This window comes from Lissotriton helveticus, chromosome 12 (assembly GCF_964261635.1).
Source record: "Lissotriton helveticus chromosome 12, aLisHel1.1, whole genome shotgun sequence".
Taxonomy (NCBI): domain Eukaryota; kingdom Metazoa; phylum Chordata; class Amphibia; order Caudata; family Salamandridae; genus Lissotriton; species Lissotriton helveticus.
In genome coordinates, this window is record NC_136073.1 from 665,791,636 (window position 1) to 665,813,840 (window position 22,205).

At 39.0% G+C, this 22,205-nt stretch overlaps 1 long non-coding RNA gene across 1 annotated transcript; it reads right to left on the bottom strand.

The window, feature by feature from the left end:
• Nucleotides 1-4,370: 4,370 nt before the first annotated feature.
• LOC144797584 (uncharacterized) lies at nt 4,371-12,323 on the bottom strand. The gene is made up of 3 exons (XR_013603425.1): nt 12,210-12,323; nt 5,669-5,787; nt 4,371-4,483 (listed from the first exon to the last, which is right to left on the bottom strand). It is a non-coding gene; the product is annotated as an uncharacterized LOC144797584 (long non-coding RNA).
• Between the last annotated feature and the right edge of the window lie 9,882 nt (nt 12,324-22,205).

Genomic DNA, 22,205 nt, shown 5'->3' on the forward strand with positions numbered 1-22,205 from the left:
AGGTGTAATGGGAAAGAGCTCTGCAACATTGAAAGCATTGGGCTCCCCTTTTGAAAGAGGGCCGGAGGTACAAGAACACAGAGTATCCTAAAGAGCAATCCTTCTTCAGTATAAGACTCCCACATTCAGTGTGAAGGGAGGAAGGTTAAATTAGCTTCCCTCCATGAGAGAGTAAGTCAATTGCTTTAATACAAGACACCTCATTCCAGCCTCAAAGACACTAATTTCCTCGGATGACATATTGCTAGCACGAGTATGTAAAATAGGATTGTCAGCCTTGTAGACAATCAACGTCTTTAAAAAGCTAACATGATGCCCATAGCGCCATCGTAATCGCTTTATTCTTGACAAATAATATTCATGCGGAAGACCCCAGTGCTATGAACTTCTTTTAAGGACAAGCAAAATGATAAATTGAGAGTTTGACTCACCATTTAAATAGGTAAATCACGCCGAAGGCTGCTGAATTTTTTTTCCGTTTCTTTTTGGTCTCAGCAACTCAGAGAAATTTTCTTCTGAAACACTGCCTCTGCTGGTCATTCAATATATTCTGCAAATGGAAAAGTCCACTGTTAGTCTATTAACAGAACTTGAATATTTCCAAACCAATGCAACACAACAACAAAGAGATTTTGATAAAGGGGTATTAATCTGTACTATGACGTCTGTAATATTATGAACATCCACGTCTCAAAAACCAGTCAAATCTCAAATTCATTTTAAACCGAGCATATCTCTAAATCCTAAGCCTCCTTTGCTATCACTCTCCACACAACTCTAGCACCTATATTTGAACGTATAGAAAAGATCTCATTGCTATTCAAGTGACAGCGTACACTGCTCACTGCAATTCTTTTAGGTTATGGTACACCAATAACCATTAAGTGATCTGATAAGTTTAAGGAGGAAGGTTTATGCTACAGTTAGTGGGAATGAGAAAAACTATGAACAACAGATTCTGACATCTTCATTCTTGCACATCCCTATCAGTTAACCTATAGAGAACCTGAGAATATTATGATCACCGACACCGTCAAACAAATTAGTCTCAAATAATGCCCTTGTTTCATTCATCTCACCATCTTTGCCTTCAGCAGGGAGTCCTGTCTATCCTACCTATTTCAATACCATGATAAATGTATCGTATTGCTCGCCAACATGTCAGATGACATCCTGCGTTAGCTTTAAGATGTCAGGGAACACTTGACCAATTGCCATAGGTGACAATTACACAGAACAATGAGGCATTAGTAATTCCGTACTAGGTAGTGATCTGTAATTATGACTCCAAGCCAAGTAGGAGGTGTAATGGGAAAGGGCTCTGCAACATTGAAAGCATTGAGCTCCGCTTTTGAAAGAGGGCAGGAGGTAGAAGAACACAGAGTATCCTAAAGAGCAAGCCTTCTTCAGTATAAGAGTCCCACATTCAGTGTGAAGGGAGGAAGGTTAAATTAGCTTCCCTCCATGAGAGAGTAAGTCAATTGCTCTAATACAAGACACCTCATTCCAGCCTCATAGACACTAATTTCCTCGGATGACATGTTGCTACCACAAGTATTTAAAATAGGATTGTCAGCCTTGTAGACAATCAACGTCTTTAAAAAGCTATCATGATGCCCATAGCACCATCCTTATCGCTTTATACTTGACAAATAATATTCATGCGTAAGACCCCAGTAAAAGGAGCTGAGAGCTGTCAAATGCTATGAACTTGTTTTAAGGACAAGCAAAATGATCAATTGAGAGTTTGACTCACCATTTAAATAGGTAAATCACGCCGAAGGCTGCTGAATTTTTTTTCCGTTTCTTTTTGGTCTCAGCAACTCAGCGACATTTTCTTCTGAAACACTGCTTATGCTGGTCATTCAATATATTCTGCAAATGGAAAAGTCCACTGTTAGTCTATTAACAGAACTTGAATATTTCCAAACCAATGCAACACAACAACAAAGAGATTTTGATAAAAGGGGTATTAATCTGTACTATGACGTCTGTAATATTATGAACATCCACGTCTCAAAAACCAGTAAAATCTCAAATTCAATTTCAACCGAGCATATCTCTAAATCCTAAACCTCCTTTGCTATCACTCTCCACACAACTCTAGCACCTATATTTGAACGTATAGAAAAGATCTCATTGCTATTCAAGTGACAGCGTAGGCTGCTCACTGCAATTCTTTTAGGTTATGGTACACCAATAACCATTAAGTGATCTGATAAGTTTATGGAGGAAGGTTTATGCTACAGTTAGTGGGAACGAGAAAAACTATGAACAACAGACTCTGACATCTCTATTCTTGCACATCCCAATCAGTTAACCTATAGAGCACCTGAGAATATTATGATCTCCGACAGCGTCAAACAAATAAGTTTCTAATAATGCCCTTGCTTCATTCATCTCACCATATTTGCCTTCAGCTGGGAGTCCTGTCTATCCTACTACCCATTTCACTACCATGATAAATGTATCCTATTGCTCGCCCTCATGTCAGATGACATCCTGCTGTAGCTTTATGATGTCAGGGAACACTTGACCAATCGCCATCGGTGACAATTACACAGAAAATTGAGGCATTAGCAATTCCGCAGTAGGTAGTGATCTGTAATTATGACTTAAAGCCAAGTAAGAGGTGTAATGGGAAAGGGCTCTGCAACATTGAAAGCATTGGGCTCCCCTTTTGAAAGAGGGCCGGAGGTACAAGAACACAGAGTATCCTAAAGAGCAATCCTTCTTCAGTATAAGAGTCCCACATTCAGTGTGAAGGGAGGAAGGTTAAATTAGCTTCCCTCCATGAGAGAGTAAGTCAATTGCTTTAATACAAGACACCTAATTCCAGCCTCAAAGACACTAATTTCCTCGGATGACATATTGCTAGCACGAGTATGTAAAATAGGATTGTCAGCCTTGTAGACAATCAACGTCTTTAAAAAGCTAACATGATGCCCATAGCGCCATCGTAATCGCTTTATTCTTGACAAATAATATTCATGCGGAAGACCCCAGTGCTATGAACTTCTTTTAAGGACAAGCAAAATGATAAATTGAGAGTTTGACTCACCATTTAAATAGGTAAATCACGCCGAAGGCTGCTGAACTTTTTTTTCGTTTCTTTTTGGTCTCAGCAACTCAGAGAAATTTTCTTCTGAAACACTGCCTCTGCTGGTCATTCAATATATTCTGCAAATGGAAAAGTCCACTGTTAGTCTATGAACAGAACTTGAATATTTCCAAACCAATGCAACACAACAACAAAGAGATTTTGATAAAGGGTTATTAATCTGTACTATGACGTCTATAATATTATGAACATCCACGTCTCAAAAACCAGTCAAATCTCAAATTTATTTTCAACCTAGCATCTCTCTAAATCCTAAGCCTCCTTTGCTATCACTCTCCACACAACTCTAGCACCTATATTTGAACGTATAGAAAAGATCTCATTGCTATTCAAGTGACAGCGTAGGCTGCTCACAGCAATTCTTTTAGGTTATGGTACATCAATAACCATTAAGTGATCTGATAAGTTTATGAAGGAAGGTTTATGCTACAGTTAGTGGGAATGAGAAAAACTATGAACAACAGATTCTAACGTCTCCATTCTTGCACATCCCTATCAGTTAACCTATAGAGCACCTGAGAATATTATGATCTCCGACACCGTCAAACAAATAAGTTTCAAATAATGCCATTGCTTCATTCATCTCACCATATTTGCCTTCAGCTGGGAGTCCTGTCTATCCTACTACCCATTTCACTACCATGATAAATGTATCCTATTGCTCGCCCTCATGTCAGATGACATCCTGCTGTAGCTTTATGATGTCAGGGAACACTTGACCAATCGCCATTGGTGACAATTACACAGAAAATTGAGGCATTAGCAATTCCGCAGTAGGTAGTGATCAGTAATTATGACTTAAAGCCAAATAGGAGGTGTAATGGGAAAGGGCTCTGCAACATTGAAAGCATTGGGCTCCCCTTTTGAAAGAGGGCCGGAGGTACAAGAACACAGAGTATCCTAAAGAGCAATCCTTCTTCAGTATAAGAGTCCCACATTCAGTGTGAAGGGAGGAAGGTTAAATTAGCTTCCCTCCATGAGAGAGTAAGTCAATTGCTCTAATACAAGACACCTCAATCCAGCCTCAAACACACTAATTTCCTCGGATGACATATTGCTAGCACGGTATTTAAAATAGGATTGTCAGCCTTGTAGACAATCAACGTCTTTAAAAAGCTATCATGATGCCCATAGCGCCATTCTTATCGCTTTATTCTTGACAAATATTATTCATGCGGAAGACCCCAGTGCTATGAACTTCTTTTAAGGACAAGCAAAATGATAAATTGAGAGTTTGACTCACCATTTAAATAGGTAAATCACGCCGAAGGCTGCTGAACTTTTTTTTCGTTTCTTTTTGTTCTCAGCAACTCAGAGAAAAATTCTTCTGAAACACTGCCTCTGCTGGTCATTCAATATATTCTGCAAATGGAAAAGTCCACTGTTAGTCTATGAACAGAACTTGAATATTTCCAAACCAATGCAACACAACAACAAAGAGATTTTGATAAAGGGTTATTAATCTGTACTATGACGTCTATAATATTATGAACATCCACGTCTCAAAAACCAATCAAATCTCAAATTTATTTTCAACCTAGCATCTCTCTAAATCCTAAGCCTCCTTTGCTATCACTCTCAACACAACTCTAGCACCTAAGTTTGAACGTATAGAAAAGATCTCATTGCTATTCAAGTGACAGCGTAGGCTGCTCACAGCAATTCTTTTAGGTTATGGTACACCAATAACCATTAAGTGATCTGATAAGTTTATGAAGGAAGGTTTATGCTACAGTTAGTGGGAATGAGAAAAACTATGAACAACAGATTCTGACGTCTCCATTCTTGCACATCCCTATCAGTTAACCTATAGAGCACCTGAGAATATTATGATCTCCGAAACCGTCAAACAAATAAGTTTCAAATAATGCCCTTGCTTCATTCATCTCACCATATTTGCCTTCAGCTGGGAGTCCTGTCTATCCTACTACCCATTTCACTACCATGATAAATGTATCCTATTGCTCGCCCTCATGTCAGATGACATCCTGCTGTAGCTTTATGATGTCAGGGAACACTTGACCAATCGCCATTGGTGACAATTACACAGAAAATTGAGGCATTAGCAATTCCGCAGTAGGTAGTGATCAGTAATTATGACTTAAAGCCAAATAGGAGGTGTAATGGGAAAGGGCTCTGCAACATTGAAAGCATTGGGCTCCCCTTTTGAAAGAGGGCCGGAGGTACAAGAACACAGAGTATCCTAAAGAGCAATCCTTCTTCAGTATAAGAGTCCCACATTCAGTGTGAAAGGAGGAAGGTTAAATTAGCTTCCCTCCATGAGAGAGTAAGTCAATTGCTCTAATACAAGACACCTCATTCCAGCCTCAAAGACACTAATTTCCTCGGATGACATATTGATAGCACGAGTATTTAAAATAGGATTGTCAGCCTCGTAGGCAATCAACGTCTTTAAATAGCTATCATGATGCCCATAGCGCCATCCCTATCGCTTTCTTCTTGACAAATATTATTCATGCGGAAGACCCCAGTGCTATGAACTTCTTTTAAGGACAAGCAAAATGATAAATTGAGAGTTTGACTCACCATTTAAATAGGTAAATCACGCCGAAGGCTGCTGACCTTTTTTTTCGTTTCTTTTTGGTCTCAGCAACTCAGAGAAATTATCTTCTGAAACACTGCCTCTGCTGGTCATTCAATATATTCTGCAAATGGAAAAGTCCACTGTTAGTCTATGAACAGAACTTGAATATTTCCAAACCAATGCAACACAACAACAAAGAGATTTTGATAAAGGGTTATTAATCTGTACTATGACGTCTATAATATTATGAACATCCACGTCTCAAAAACCAATCAAATCTCAAATTTATTTTCAACCTAGCATCTCTCTAAATCCTAAGCCTCCTTTGCTATCACTCTCAACACAACTCTAGCACCTATATTTGAACGTATAGAAAAGATCTCATTGCTATTCAAGTGACAGCGTAGGCTGCTCACTGCAATTCTTTTAGGTTATGGTACACCAATAACCATTAAGTGATCTGATAAGTTTATGGAGGAAGGTTTATGCTACAGTTAGTGGGAACGAGAAAAACTATGAACAACAGACTCTGACGTCTCCATTCTTGCACATCCCAATCAGTTAACCTATAGAGCACCTGAGAATATTATGATCTCTGACAGCGTCAAACAAATAAGTTTCTAATAATGCCCTTGCTTCATTCATCTCACCATATTTGCCTTCAGCTGGGAGTCCTGTCTATCCTACTACCCATTTCACTACCATGATAAATGTATCCTATTGCTCGCCCTCATGTCAGATGACATCCTGCTGTAGCTTTATGATGTCAGGGAACACTTGACCAATCGCCATCGGTGACAATTACCCAGAAAATTGAGGCATTAGCAATTCCGCAGTAGGTAGTGATCTGTAATTATGACTTAAAGCCAAGTAAGAGGTGTAATGGGAAAGAGCTCTGCAACATTGAAAGCATTGGGCTCCCCTTTTGAAAGAGGGCCGGAGGTACAAGAACACAGAGTATCCTAAAGAGCAATCCTTCTTCAGTATAAGACTCCCACATTCAGTGTGAAGGGAGGAAGGTTAAATTAGCTTCCCTCCATGAGAGAGTAAGTCAATTGCTTTAATACAAGACACCTCATTCCAGCCTCAAAGACACTAATTTCCTCGGATGACATATTGCTAGCACGAGTATGTAAAATAGGATTGTCAGCCTTGTAGACAATCAACGTCTTTAAAAAGCTAACATGATGCCCATAGCGCCATCGTAATCGCTTTATTCTTGACAAATAATATTCATGCGGAAGACCCCAGTGCTATGAACTTCTTTTAAGGACAAGCAAAATGATAAATTGAGAGTTTGACTCACCATTTAAATAGGTAAATCACGCCGAAGGCTGCTGAATTTTTTTTCCGTTTCTTTTTGGTCTCAGCAACTCAGAGAAATTTTCTTCTGAAACACTGCCTCTGCTGGTCATTCAATATATTCTGCAAATGGAAAAGTCCACTGTTAGTCTATTAACAGAACTTGAATATTTCCAAACCAATGCAACACAACAACAAAGAGATTTTGATAAAGGGGTATTAATCTGTACTATGACGTCTGTAATATTATGAACATCCACGTCTCAAAAACCAGTCAAATCTCAAATTCATTTTAAACCGAGCATATCTCTAAATCCTAAGCCTCCTTTGCTATCACTCTCCACACAACTCTAGCACCTATATTTGAACGTATAGAAAAGATCTCATTGCTATTCAAGTGACAGCGTACACTGCTCACTGCAATTCTTTTAGGTTATGGTACACCAATAACCATTAAGTGATCTGATAAGTTTAAGGAGGAAGGTTTATGCTACAGTTAGTGGGAATGAGAAAAACTATGAACAACAGATTCTGACATCTTCATTCTTGCACATCCCTATCAGTTAACCTATAGAGAACCTGAGAATATTATGATCACCGACACCGTCAAACAAATTAGTCTCAAATAATGCCCTTGTTTCATTCATCTCACCATCTTTGCCTTCAGCAGGGAGTCCTGTCTATCCTACCTATTTCAATACCATGATAAATGTATCGTATTGCTCGCCAACATGTCAGATGACATCCTGCGTTAGCTTTAAGATGTCAGGGAACACTTGACCAATTGCCATAGGTGACAATTACACAGAACAATGAGGCATTAGTAATTCCGTACTAGGTAGTGATCTGTAATTATGACTCCAAGCCAAGTAGGAGGTGTAATGGGAAAGGGCTCTGCAACATTGAAAGCATTGAGCTCCGCTTTTGAAAGAGGGCAGGAGGTAGAAGAACACAGAGTATCCTAAAGAGCAAGCCTTCTTCAGTATAAGAGTCCCACATTCAGTGTGAAGGGAGGAAGGTTAAATTAGCTTCCCTCCATGAGAGAGTAAGTCAATTGCTCTAATACAAGACACCTCATTCCAGCCTCATAGACACTAATTTCCTCGGATGACATGTTGCTACCACAAGTATTTAAAATAGGATTGTCAGCCTTGTAGACAATCAACGTCTTTAAAAAGCTATCATGATGCCCATAGCACCATCCTTATCGCTTTATACTTGACAAATAATATTCATGCGTAAGACCCCAGTAAAAGGAGCTGAGAGCTGTCAAATGCTATGAACTTGTTTTAAGGACAAGCAAAATGATCAATTGAGAGTTTGACTCACCATTTAAATAGGTAAATCACGCCGAAGGCTGCTGAATTTTTTTTCCGTTTCTTTTTGGTCTCAGCAACTCAGCGACATTTTCTTCTGAAACACTGCTTATGCTGGTCATTCAATATATTCTGCAAATGGAAAAGTCCACTGTTAGTCTATTAACAGAACTTGAATATTTCCAAACCAATGCAACACAACAACAAAGAGATTTTGATAAAAGGGGTATTAATCTGTACTATGACGTCTGTAATATTATGAACATCCACGTCTCAAAAACCAGTAAAATCTCAAATTCAATTTCAACCGAGCATATCTCTAAATCCTAAACCTCCTTTGCTATCACTCTCCACACAACTCTAGCACCTATATTTGAACGTATAGAAAAGATCTCATTGCTATTCAAGTGACAGCGTAGGCTGCTCACTGCAATTCTTTTAGGTTATGGTACACCAATAACCATTAAGTGATCTGATAAGTTTATGGAGGAAGGTTTATGCTACAGTTAGTGGGAACGAGAAAAACTATGAACAACAGACTCTGACATCTCTATTCTTGCACATCCCAATCAGTTAACCTATAGAGCACCTGAGAATATTATGATCTCCGACACCGTCAAACAAATAAGTTTCAAATAATGCCCTTGCTTCATTCATCTCACCATATTTGCCTTCAGCTGGGAGTCCTGTCTATCCTACTACCCATTTCACTACCATGATAAATGTATCCTATTGCTCGCCCTCATGTCAGATGACATCCTGCTGTAGCTTTATGATGTCAGGGAACACTTGACCAATCGCCATCGGTGACAATTACACAGAAAATTGAGGCATTAGCAATTCCGCAGTAGGTAGTGATCTGTAATTATGACTTAAAGCCAAGTAAGAGGTGTAATGGGAAAGGGCTCTGCAACATTGAAAGCATTGGGCTCCCCTTTTGAAAGAGGGCCGGAGGTACAAGAACACAGAGTATCCTAAAGAGCAATCCTTCTTCAGTATAAGAGTCCCACATTCAGTGTGAAGGGAGGAAGGTTAAATTAGCTTCCCTCCATGAGAGAGTAAGTCAATTGCTTTAATACAAGACACCTAATTCCAGCCTCAAAGACACTAATTTCCTCGGATGACATATTGCTAGCACGAGTATGTAAAATAGGATTGTCAGCCTTGTAGACAATCAACGTCTTTAAAAAGCTAACATGATGCCCATAGCGCCATCGTAATCGCTTTATTCTTGACAAATAATATTCATGCGGAAGACCCCAGTGCTATGAACTTCTTTTAAGGACAAGCAAAATGATAAATTGAGAGTTTGACTCACCATTTAAATAGGTAAATCACGCCGAAGGCTGCTGAACTTTTTTTTCGTTTCTTTTTGGTCTCAGCAACTCAGAGAAATTTTCTTCTGAAACACTGCCTCTGCTGGTCATTCAATATATTCTGCAAATGGAAAAGTCCACTGTTAGTCTATGAACAGAACTTGAATATTTCCAAACCAATGCAACACAACAACAAAGAGATTTTGATAAAGGGTTATTAATCTGTACTATGACGTCTATAATATTATGAACATCCACGTCTCAAAAACCAGTCAAATCTCAAATTTATTTTCAACCTAGCATCTCTCTAAATCCTAAGCCTCCTTTGCTATCACTCTCCACACAACTCTAGCACCTATATTTGAACGTATAGAAAAGATCTCATTGCTATTCAAGTGACAGCGTAGGCTGCTCACAGCAATTCTTTTAGGTTATGGTACATCAATAACCATTAAGTGATCTGATAAGTTTATGAAGGAAGGTTTATGCTACAGTTAGTGGGAATGAGAAAAACTATGAACAACAGATTCTAACGTCTCCATTCTTGCACATCCCTATCAGTTAACCTATAGAGCACCTGAGAATATTATGATCTCCGACACCGTCAAACAAATAAGTTTCAAATAATGCCATTGCTTCATTCATCTCACCATATTTGCCTTCAGCTGGGAGTCCTGTCTATCCTACTACCCATTTCACTACCATGATAAATGTATCCTATTGCTCGCCCTCATGTCAGATGACATCCTGCTGTAGCTTTATGATGTCAGGGAACACTTGACCAATCGCCATTGGTGACAATTACACAGAAAATTGAGGCATTAGCAATTCCGCAGTAGGTAGTGATCAGTAATTATGACTTAAAGCCAAATAGGAGGTGTAATGGGAAAGGGCTCTGCAACATTGAAAGCATTGGGCTCCCCTTTTGAAAGAGGGCCGGAGGTACAAGAACACAGAGTATCCTAAAGAGCAATCCTTCTTCAGTATAAGAGTCCCACATTCAGTGTGAAGGGAGGAAGGTTAAATTAGCTTCCCTCCATGAGAGAGTAAGTCAATTGCTCTAATACAAGACACCTCAATCCAGCCTCAAACACACTAATTTCCTCGGATGACATATTGCTAGCACGGTATTTAAAATAGGATTGTCAGCCTTGTAGACAATCAACGTCTTTAAAAAGCTATCATGATGCCCATAGCGCCATTCTTATCGCTTTATTCTTGACAAATATTATTCATGCGGAAGACCCCAGTGCTATGAACTTCTTTTAAGGACAAGCAAAATGATAAATTGAGAGTTTGACTCACCATTTAAATAGGTAAATCACGCCGAAGGCTGCTGAACTTTTTTTTCGTTTCTTTTTGTTCTCAGCAACTCAGAGAAAAATTCTTCTGAAACACTGCCTCTGCTGGTCATTCAATATATTCTGCAAATGGAAAAGTCCACTGTTAGTCTATGAACAGAACTTGAATATTTCCAAACCAATGCAACACAACAACAAAGAGATTTTGATAAAGGGTTATTAATCTGTACTATGACGTCTATAATATTATGAACATCCACGTCTCAAAAACCAATCAAATCTCAAATTTATTTTCAACCTAGCATCTCTCTAAATCCTAAGCCTCCTTTGCTATCACTCTCAACACAACTCTAGCACCTAAGTTTGAACGTATAGAAAAGATCTCATTGCTATTCAAGTGACAGCGTAGGCTGCTCACAGCAATTCTTTTAGGTTATGGTACACCAATAACCATTAAGTGATCTGATAAGTTTATGAAGGAAGGTTTATGCTACAGTTAGTGGGAATGAGAAAAACTATGAACAACAGATTCTGACGTCTCCATTCTTGCACATCCCTATCAGTTAACCTATAGAGCACCTGAGAATATTATGATCTCCGAAACCGTCAAACAAATAAGTTTCAAATAATGCCCTTGCTTCATTCATCTCACCATATTTGCCTTCAGCTGGGAGTCCTGTCTATCCTACTACCCATTTCACTACCATGATAAATGTATCCTATTGCTCGCCCTCATGTCAGATGACATCCTGCTGTAGCTTTATGATGTCAGGGAACACTTGACCAATCGCCATTGGTGACAATTACACAGAAAATTGAGGCATTAGCAATTCCGCAGTAGGTAGTGATCAGTAATTATGACTTAAAGCCAAATAGGAGGTGTAATGGGAAAGGGCTCTGCAACATTGAAAGCATTGGGCTCCCCTTTTGAAAGAGGGCCGGAGGTACAAGAACACAGAGTATCCTAAAGAGCAATCCTTCTTCAGTATAAGAGTCCCACATTCAGTGTGAAAGGAGGAAGGTTAAATTAGCTTCCCTCCATGAGAGAGTAAGTCAATTGCTCTAATACAAGACACCTCATTCCAGCCTCAAAGACACTAATTTCCTCGGATGACATATTGATAGCACGAGTATTTAAAATAGGATTGTCAGCCTCGTAGGCAATCAACGTCTTTAAATAGCTATCATGATGCCCATAGCGCCATCCCTATCGCTTTCTTCTTGACAAATATTATTCATGCGGAAGACCCCAGTGCTATGAACTTCTTTTAAGGACAAGCAAAATGATAAATTGAGAGTTTGACTCACCATTTAAATAGGTAAATCACGCCGAAGGCTGCTGACCTTTTTTTTCGTTTCTTTTTGGTCTCAGCAACTCAGAGAAATTATCTTCTGAAACACTGCCTCTGCTGGTCATTCAATATATTCTGCAAATGGAAAAGTCCACTGTTAGTCTATGAACAGAACTTGAATATTTCCAAACCAATGCAACACAACAACAAAGAGATTTTGATAAAGGGTTATTAATCTGTACTATGACGTCTATAATATTATGAACATCCACGTCTCAAAAACCAATCAAATCTCAAATTTATTTTCAACCTAGCATCTCTCTAAATCCTAAGCCTCCTTTGCTATCACTCTCAACACAACTCTAGCACCTATATTTGAACGTATAGAAAAGATCTCATTGCTATTCAAGTGACAGCGTAGGCTGCTCACAGCAATTCTTTTAGGTTATGGTACACCAATAACCATTAAGTGATCTGATAAGTTTATGAAGGAAGGTTTATGCTACAGTTAGTGGGAATGAGAAAAACTATGAACAACAGATTCTGACGTCTCCATTCTTGCACATCCCTATCAGTTAACCTATAGAGCACCTGAGAATATTATGATCTCCGAAACCGTCAAACAAATAGGTTTCAAATAATGCCCTTGCTTCATTCATCTCACCATATTTGCCTTCAGCTGGGAGTCCTGTCTATCCTACTACCCATTTCACTACCATGATAAATGTATCCTATTGCTCGCCCTCATGTCAGATGACATCCTGCTGTAGCTTTATGATGTCAGGGAACACTTGACCAATCGCCATTGGTGACAATTACACAGAAAATTGAGGCATTAGCAATTCCGCAGTAGGTAGTGATCAGTAATTATGACTTAAAGCCAAATAGGAGGTGTAATGGGAAAGGGCTCTGCAACATTGAAAGCATTGGGCTCCCCTTTTGAAAGAGGGCCGGAGGTACAAGAACACAGAGTATCCTAAAGAGCAATCCTTCTTCAGTATAAGAGTCCCACATTCAGTGTGAAAGGAGGAAGGTTAAATTAGCTTCCCTCCATGAGAGAGTAAGTCAATTGCTCTAATACAAGACACCTCATTCCAGCCTCAAAGACACTAATTTCCTCGGATGACATATTGATAGCACGAGTATTTAAAATAGGATTGTCAGCCTCGTAGGCAATCAACGTCTTTAAATAGCTATCATGATGCCCATAGCGCCATCCCTATCGCTTTCTTCTTGACAAATATTATTCATGCGGAAGACCCCAGTGCTATGAACTTCTTTTAAGGACAAGCAAAATGATAAATTGAGAGTTTGACTCACCATTTAAATAGGTAAATCACGCCGAAGGCTGCTGACCTTTTTTTTCGTTTCTTTTTGGTCTCAGCAACTCAGAGAAATTATCTTCTGAAACACTGCCTCTGCTGGTCATTCAATATATTCTGCAAATGGAAAAGTCCACTGTTAGTCTATGAACAGAACTTGAATATTTCCAAACCAATGCAACACAACAACAAAGAGATTTTGATAAAGGGTTATTAATCTGTACTATGACGTCTATAATATTATGAACATCCACGTCTCAAAAACCAGTCAAATCTCAAATTTATTTTCAACCTAGCATCTCTCTAAATCCTAAGCCTCCTTTGCTATCACTCTCAACACAACTCTAGCACCTATATTTGAACGTATAGAAAAGATCTCATTGCTATTCAAGTGACAGCGTAGGCTGCTCACAGCAATTCTTTTAGGTTATGGTACACCAATAACCATTAAGTTATCTGATAAGTTTATGAAGGAAGGTTTATGCTACAGTTAGTGGGAATGAGAAAAACTATGAACAACAGATTCTGACGTCTCCATTCTTGCACATCCCTATCAGTTAACCTATAGAGCACCTGAGAATATTATGATATCCGACACCGTCAAACAAATAAGTTTCAAATAATGCCCTTGCTTCATTCATCTCACCATATTTGCCTTCAGCTGGGAGTCCTGTCTATCCTACTACCCATTTCACTACCATGATAAATGTATCCTATTGCTCGCCCTCATGTCAGATGACATCCTGCTGTAGCTTTATGATGTCAGGGAACACTTGACCATTCGCCATTGGTGACATTTACACAGAAAATTGAGGCATTAGCAATTCCGCAGTAGGTAGTGATCAGTAATTATGACTTAAAGCCAAATAGGAGGTGTAATGGGAAAGGGCTCTGCAACATTGAAAGCATTGGGCTCCCCTTTTGAAAGAGGGCCGGAGGTACAAGAACACAGAGTATCCTAAAGAGCAATCCTTCTTCAGTATAAGAGTCCCACATTCAGTGTGAAAGGAGGAAGGTTAAATTAGCTTCCCTCCATGAGAGAGTAAGTCAATTGCTCTAATACAAGACACCTCATTCCAGCCTCAAAGACACTAATTTCCTCGGATGACATATTGATAGCACGAGTATTTAAAATAGGATTGTCAGCCTCGTAGGCAATTAACGTCTTTAAATAGCTATCATGATGCCCATAGCGCCATCCCTATCGCTTTCTTCTTGACAAATATTATTCATGCGGAAGACCCCAGTGCTATGAACTTCTTTTAAGGACAAGCAAAATGATAAATTGAGAGTTTGACTCACCATTTAAATAGGTAAATCACGCCGAAGGCTGCTGACCTTTTTTTTTGTTTCTTTTTGGTCTCAGCAACTCAGAGAAATTTTCTTCTGAAACACTGCCTCTGCTGGTCATTCAATATGTTCCTCAAATGGAAAAGTCCACTGTTAGACTATGAACAGAACTTGAATATTTCCAAACCAATGCAACACAACAACAAAGAGATTTTGATAAAGGGTTATTAATCTGTACTATGACGTCTATAATATTATGAACATCCACGTCTCAAAAACCAGTCAAATCTCAAGTTTATTTTCAACCTAGCATCTCTCTAAATCCTAAGCCTCCTTTGCTATCACTCTCCACACAACTCTAGCACCTATATTTGAACGTATAGAAAAGATCTCATTGCTATTCAAGTGACAGCGTAGGCTGCTCAAAGCAATTCTTTTAGGTTATGGTACACCAATAACAATTAAGTGATCTGATAAGTTTATGAAGGAAGGTTTATGCTACAGTTAGTGGGAATGAGAAAAACTATGAACAACAGATTCTGACGTCTCCATTCTTGCACATCCCTATCAGTTAACCTATAGAGCACCTGAGAATATTATGATCTCCGACACCGTCAAACAAATAAGTTTCAAATAATGCCCTTGCTTCATTTATCTCACCATATTTGCCTTCAGCTGGGAGTCCTGTCTATCCTACTACCCATTTCACTACCATGATAAATGTATCCTATTGCTCGCCCTCATGTCAGATGACATCCTGCTGTAGCTTTATGATGTCAGGGAACACTTGACCAATTGCCATTGGTGACAATTACACAGAAAATTGAGGCATTAGCAATTCCGCAGTAGGTAGTGATCAGTAATTATGACTTAAAGCCAAATAGGAGGTGTAATGGGAAAGGGCTCTGCAACATTGAAAGCATTGGGCTCCCCTTTTGAAAGAGGGCCGGAGGTACAAGAACACAGAGTATCCTAAAGAGCAATCCTTCTTCAGTATAAGAGTCCCACATTCAGTGTGAAGGGAGGAAGGTTAAATTAGCTTCCCTCCATGAGAGAGTAAGTCAATTGCTCTAATACAAGACACCTCAATCCAGCCTCAAAGATACTAATTTCCTCGGATGACATATTGCTAGCACGGTATTTAAAATAGGATTGTCAGCCTTGTAGACAATCAACGTCTTTAAAAAGCTATCATGATGCCCATAGCGCCATTCTTATCGCTTTATTCTTGACAAATAATATTCATGCGGAAGACCCCAGTGCTATGAACTTCTTTTAAGGACAAGCAAAATGATAAATTGAGAGTTTGACTCACCATTTAAATAGGTAAATCACGCCGAAGGCTGCTGAACTTTTTTTTCGTTTCTTTTTGGTCTCAGCAACTCAGAGAAATTTTCTTCTGAAACACTGCCTCTGCTGGTCATTCAATATATTCTGCAAATGGAAAAGTCCACTGTTAGTCTATTAACAGAACTTGAATATTTCCAAACCAATGCAACACAACAACAAAGAGATTTTGATAAAGGGTTATTAATCTGTACTATGACGTCTATAATATTATGAACATCCACGTCTCAAAAACCAGTCAAATCTCAAGTTTATTTTCAACCTAGCATCTCTCTAAATCCTAAGCCTCCTTTGCTATCACTCTCCACACAACTCTAGCACCTATATTTGAACGTATAGAAAAGATCTCATTGCTATTCAAGTGACAGCGTAGGCTGCTCACAGCAATTCTTTTAGGTTATGGTACACCAATAACAATTAAGTGATCTGATAAGTTTATGAAGGAAGGTTTATGCTACAGTTAGTGGGAATGAGAAAAACTATGAACAACAGATTCTGACGTCTCCATTCTTGCACATCCCTATCAGTTAACCTATAGAGCACCTGAGAATATTATGATCTCCGACACCGTCAAACAAATAAGTTTCAAATAATGCCCTTGCTTCATTTATCTCACCATATTTGCCTTCAGCTGGGAGTCCTGTCTATCCTACTACCCATTTCACTACCATGATAAATGTATCCTATTGCTCGCCCTCATGTCAGATGACATCCTGCTGTAGCTTTATGATGTCAGGGAACACTTGACCAATTGCCATTGGTGACAATTACACAGAAAATTGAGGCATTAGCAATTCCGCAGTAGGTAGTGATCAGTAATTATGACTTAAAGCCAAATAGGAGGTGTAATGGGAAAGGGCTCTGCAACATTGAAAGCATTGGGCTCCCCTTTTGAAAGAGGGCCGGAGGTACAAGAACACAGAGTATCCTAAAGAGCAATCCTTCTTCAGTATAAGAGTCCCACATTCAGTGTGAAGGGAGGAAGGTTAAATTAGCTTCCCTCCATGAGAGAGTAAGTCAATTGCTCTAATACAAGACACCTCAATCCAGCCTCAAAGATACTAATTTCCTCGGATGACATATTGCTAGCACGGTATTTAAAATAGGATTGTCAGCCTTGTAGACAATCAACGTCTTTAAAAAGCTATCATGATGCCCATAGCGCCATTCTTATCGCTTTATTCTTGACAAATAATATTCATGCGGAAGACCCCAGTGCTATGAACTTCTTTTAAGGACAAGCAAAATGATAAATTGAGAGTTTGACTCACCATTTAAATAGGTAAATCACGCCGAAGGCTGCTGAACTTTTTTTTCGTTTCTTTTTGGTCTCAGCAACTCAGAGAAATTTTCTTCTGAAACACTGCCTCTGCTGGTCATTCAATATATTCTGCAAATGGAAAAGTCCACTGTTAGTCTATTAACAGAACTTGAATATTTCCAAACCAATGCAACACAACAACAAAGAGATTTTGATAAAGGGTTATTAATCTGTACTATGACGTCTATAATATTATGAACATCCACGTCTCAAAAACCAGTCAAATCTCAAGTTTATTTTCAACCTAGCATCTCTCTAAATCCTAAGCCTCCTTTGCTATCACTCTCCACACAACTCTAGCACCTATATTTGAACGTATAGAAAAGATCTCATTGCTATTCAAGTGACAGCGTAGGCTGCTCACAGCAATTCTTTTAGGTTATGGTACACCAATAACCATTAAGTGATATGATAAGTTTATGGAGGAAGGTTTATGCTACAGTTAGTGGGAATGAGAAAAACTATGAACAACAGATTCTGACGTCTCCATTCTTGCACATCCCTATCAGTTAACCTATAGAGCACCTGAGAATATTATGATCTCCGACACCGTCAAACAAATAAGTTTCAAATAATGCCCTTGCTTCATTTATCTCACCATATTTGCCTTCAGCTGGGAGTCCTGTCTATCCTACTACCCATTTCACTACCATGATAAATGTATCCTATTGCTCGCCCTCATGTCAGATGACATCCTGCTGTAGCTTTATGATGTCAGGGAACACTTGACCAATTGCCATTGGTGACAATTACACAGAAAATTGAGGCATTAGCAATTCCGCAGTAGGTAGTGATCAGTAATTATGACTTAAAGCCAAATAGGAGGTGTAATGGGAAAGGGCTCTGCAACATTGAAAGCATTGGGCTCCCCTTTTGAAAGAGGGCCGGAGGTACAAGAACACAGAGTATCCTAAAGAGCAATCCTTCTTCAGTATAAGAGTCCCACATTCAGTGTGAAGGGAGGAAGGTTAAATTAGCTTCCCTCCATGAGAGAGTAAGTCAATTGCTCTAATACAAGACACCTCAATCCAGCCTCAAAGATACTAATTTCCTCGGATGACATATTGCTAGCACGGTATTTAAAATAGGATTGTCAGCCTTGTAGACAATCAACGTCTTTAAAAAGCTATCATGATGCCCATAGCGCCATTCTTATCGCTTTATTCTTGACAAATAATATTCATGCGGAAGACCCCAGTGCTATGAACTTCTTTTAAGGACAAGCAAAATGATAAATTGAGAGTTTGACTCACCATTTAAATAGGTAAATCACGCCGAAGGCTGCTGAATTTTTTTTCCGTTTCTTTTTGGTCTCAGCAACTCAGAGAAATTTTCTTCTGAAACACTGCCTCTGCTGGTCATTCAATATATTCTGCAAATGGAAAAGTCCACTGTTAGTCTATTAACAGAACTTGAATATTTCCAAACCAATGCAACACAACAACAAAGAGATTTTGATAAAGGGGTATTAATCTGTACTATGACGTCTGTAATATTATGAACATCCACGTCTCAAAAACCAGTCAAATCTCAAATTCATTTTCAACCGAGCATATCTCTAAATCCTAAACCTCCTTTGCTATCACTCTCCACACAACTCTAGCACCTATATTTGAACGTATAGAAAAGATCTCATTGCTATTCAAGTGACAGCGTAGGCTGCTCACTGCAATTCTTTTAGGTTATGGTACACCAATAACCATTAAGTGATCTGATAAGTTTATGGAGGAAGGTTTATGCTACAGTTAGTGGGAACGAGAAAAACTATGAACAACAGACTCTGACGTCTCCATTCTTGCATATCCCAATCAGTTAACCTATAGAGCACCTGAGAATATTATGATCTCCGACAGCGTCAAACAAATAAGTTTCTAATAATGCCCTTGCTTCATTCATCTCACCATATTTGCCTTCAGCTGGGAGTCCTGTCTATCCTACTACCCATTTCACTACCATGATAAATGTATCCTATTGCTCGCCCTCATGTCAGATGACATCCTGCGTTAGCTTTAACCACTTGGCTGCTAAGGCACATGATGCACTTCCATTGACTTTCCATTGAAATCAATGGAAACTCCATGACGAGTTACCCTTGTCATTAGCACTGAAGGGGTTAAGATGTCAGGGAACACTTGACCAATCGCCATAGGTGACAATTACACAGAACAATGAGGCATTAGTAATTCCGTACTGGGTAGTGATCTGTAATTATGACTCCAAGCCAAGTAGGAGGTGTAATGGGAAAGGGCTCTGCAACATTGAAAGCATTGGGCTCCCCTTTTGAAAGAGGGCAGGAGGTAGAAGAACACAGAGTATCCTAAAGAGCAATCCTTCTCCAGTATAAGAGTCCCACATTCAGTGTGAAGGGAGGAAGGTTAAATTAGCTTCCCTCCATGAGAGAGTAAGTCAATTGCTCTAATACAAGACACCTCATTCCAGCCTCATAGACACTAATTTCCTCGGATGACATGTTGTTACCACGAGTATTTAAAATAGGATTGTCAGCCTTGTAGACAATCAACGTCTTTAAAAAGCTATCATGATGCCCATAGCACCATCCTTATCGCTTTATACTTGACAAATAATATTCATGCGTAAGACCCCAGTAAAAGGAGCTGAGAGCTGTCAAATGCTATGAACTTCTTTTAAGGACTAGCAAAATGATAAATTGAGAGTTTGACTCACCATTTAAATAGGTAAATCACGCCGAAGGCTGCTGAATTTTTTTCCCGTTTCTTTTTGGTCTCAGCAACTCAGAGAAATTTTCTTCTGAAACACTGCCTCTGCTGGTCATTCAATATATTCTGCAAATGGAAAAGTCCACTGTTAGTCTATGAACAGAACTTGAATATTTCCAAACCAATGCAACACAACAACAAAGAGATTTTGATAAAGGGTTATTAATCTGTACTATGACGTCTGTAATATTATGAAAATCTACGTCTCAAAAACCAGTCAAATCTCAAATTTATTTTCAACCTAGCATACCTCTAAATCCTAAGCCTCCTTTGCTATCACTCTCCACACAACTCTAGCACCTATATTTGAACGTATAGAAAAGATCTCATTGCTATTCAAGTGACAGCGTAGGCTGCTCACAGCAATTCTTTTAGGTTATGGTACACCAATAACCATTAAGTGATCTGATAAGTTTATGAAGGAAGGTTTATGCTACAGTTAGTGGGAATGAGAAAAACTATGAACAACAGATTCTGACGTCTCCATTCTTGCACATCCCTATCAGTTAACCTATAGAGCACCTGAGAATATTATGATATCCGACACCGTCAAACAAATAAGTTTCAAATAATGCCCTTGCTTCATTCATCTCACCATATTTGCCTTCAGCTGGGAGTCCTGTCTATCCTACTACCCATTTCACTACCATGATAAATGTATCCTATTGCTCGCCCTCATGTCAGATGACATCCTGCTGTAGCTTTATGATGTCAGGGAACACTTGACCATTCGCCATTGGTGACATTTACACAGAAAATTGAGGCATTAGCAATTCCGCAGTAGGTAGTGATCAGTAATTATGACTTAAAGCCAAATAGGAGGTGTAATGGGAAAGGGCTCTGCAACATTGAAAGCATTGGGCTCCCCTTTTGAAAGAGGGCCGGAGGTACAAGAACACAGAGTATCCTAAAGAGCAATCCTTCTTCAGTATAAGAGTCCCACATTCAGTGTGAAAGGAGGAAGGTTAAATTAGCTTCCCTCCATGAGAGAGTAAGTCAATTGCTCTAATACAAGACACCTCATTCCAGCCTCAAAGACACTAATTTCCTCGGATGACATATTGATAGCACGAGTATTTAAAATAGGATTGTCAGCCTCGTAGGCAATTAACGTCTTTAAATAGCTATCATGATGCCCATAGCGCCATCCCTATCGCTTTCTTCTTGACAAATATTATTCATGCGGAAGACCCCAGTGCTATGAACTTCTTTTAAGGACAAGCAAAATGATAAATTGAGAGTTTGACTCACCATTTAAATAGGTAAATCACGCCGAAGGCTGCTGACCTTTTTTTTTGTTTCTTTTTGGTCTCAGCAACTCAGAGAAAATTTCTTCTGAAACACTGCCTCTGCTGGTCATTCAATATATTCCTCAAATGGAAAAGTCCACTGTTAGACTATGAACAGAACTTGAATATTTCCAAACCAATGCAACACAACAACAAAGAGATTTTGATAAAGGGTTATTAATCTGTACTATGACGTCTATAATATTATGAACATCCACGTCTCAAAAACCAGTCAAATCTCAAGTTTATTTTCAACCTAGCATCTCTCTAAATCCTAAGCCTCCTTTGCTATCACTCTCCACACAACTCTAGCACCTATATTTGAACGTATAGAAAAGATCTCATTGCTATTCAAGTGACAGCGTAGGCTGCTCAAAGCAATTCTTTTAGGTTATGGTACACCAATAACAATTAAGTGATCTGATAAGTTTATGAAGGAAGGTTTATGCTACAGTTAGTGGGAATGAGAAAAACTATGAACAACAGATTCTGACGTCTCCATTCTTGCACATCCCTATCAGTTAACCTATAGAGCACCTGAGAATATTATGATCTCCGACACCGTCAAACAAATAAGTTTCAAATAATGCCCTTGCTTCATTTATCTCACCATATTTGCCTTCAGCTGGGAGTCCTGTCTATCCTACTACCCATTTCACTACCATGATAAATGTATCCTATTGCTCGCCCTCATGTCAGATGACA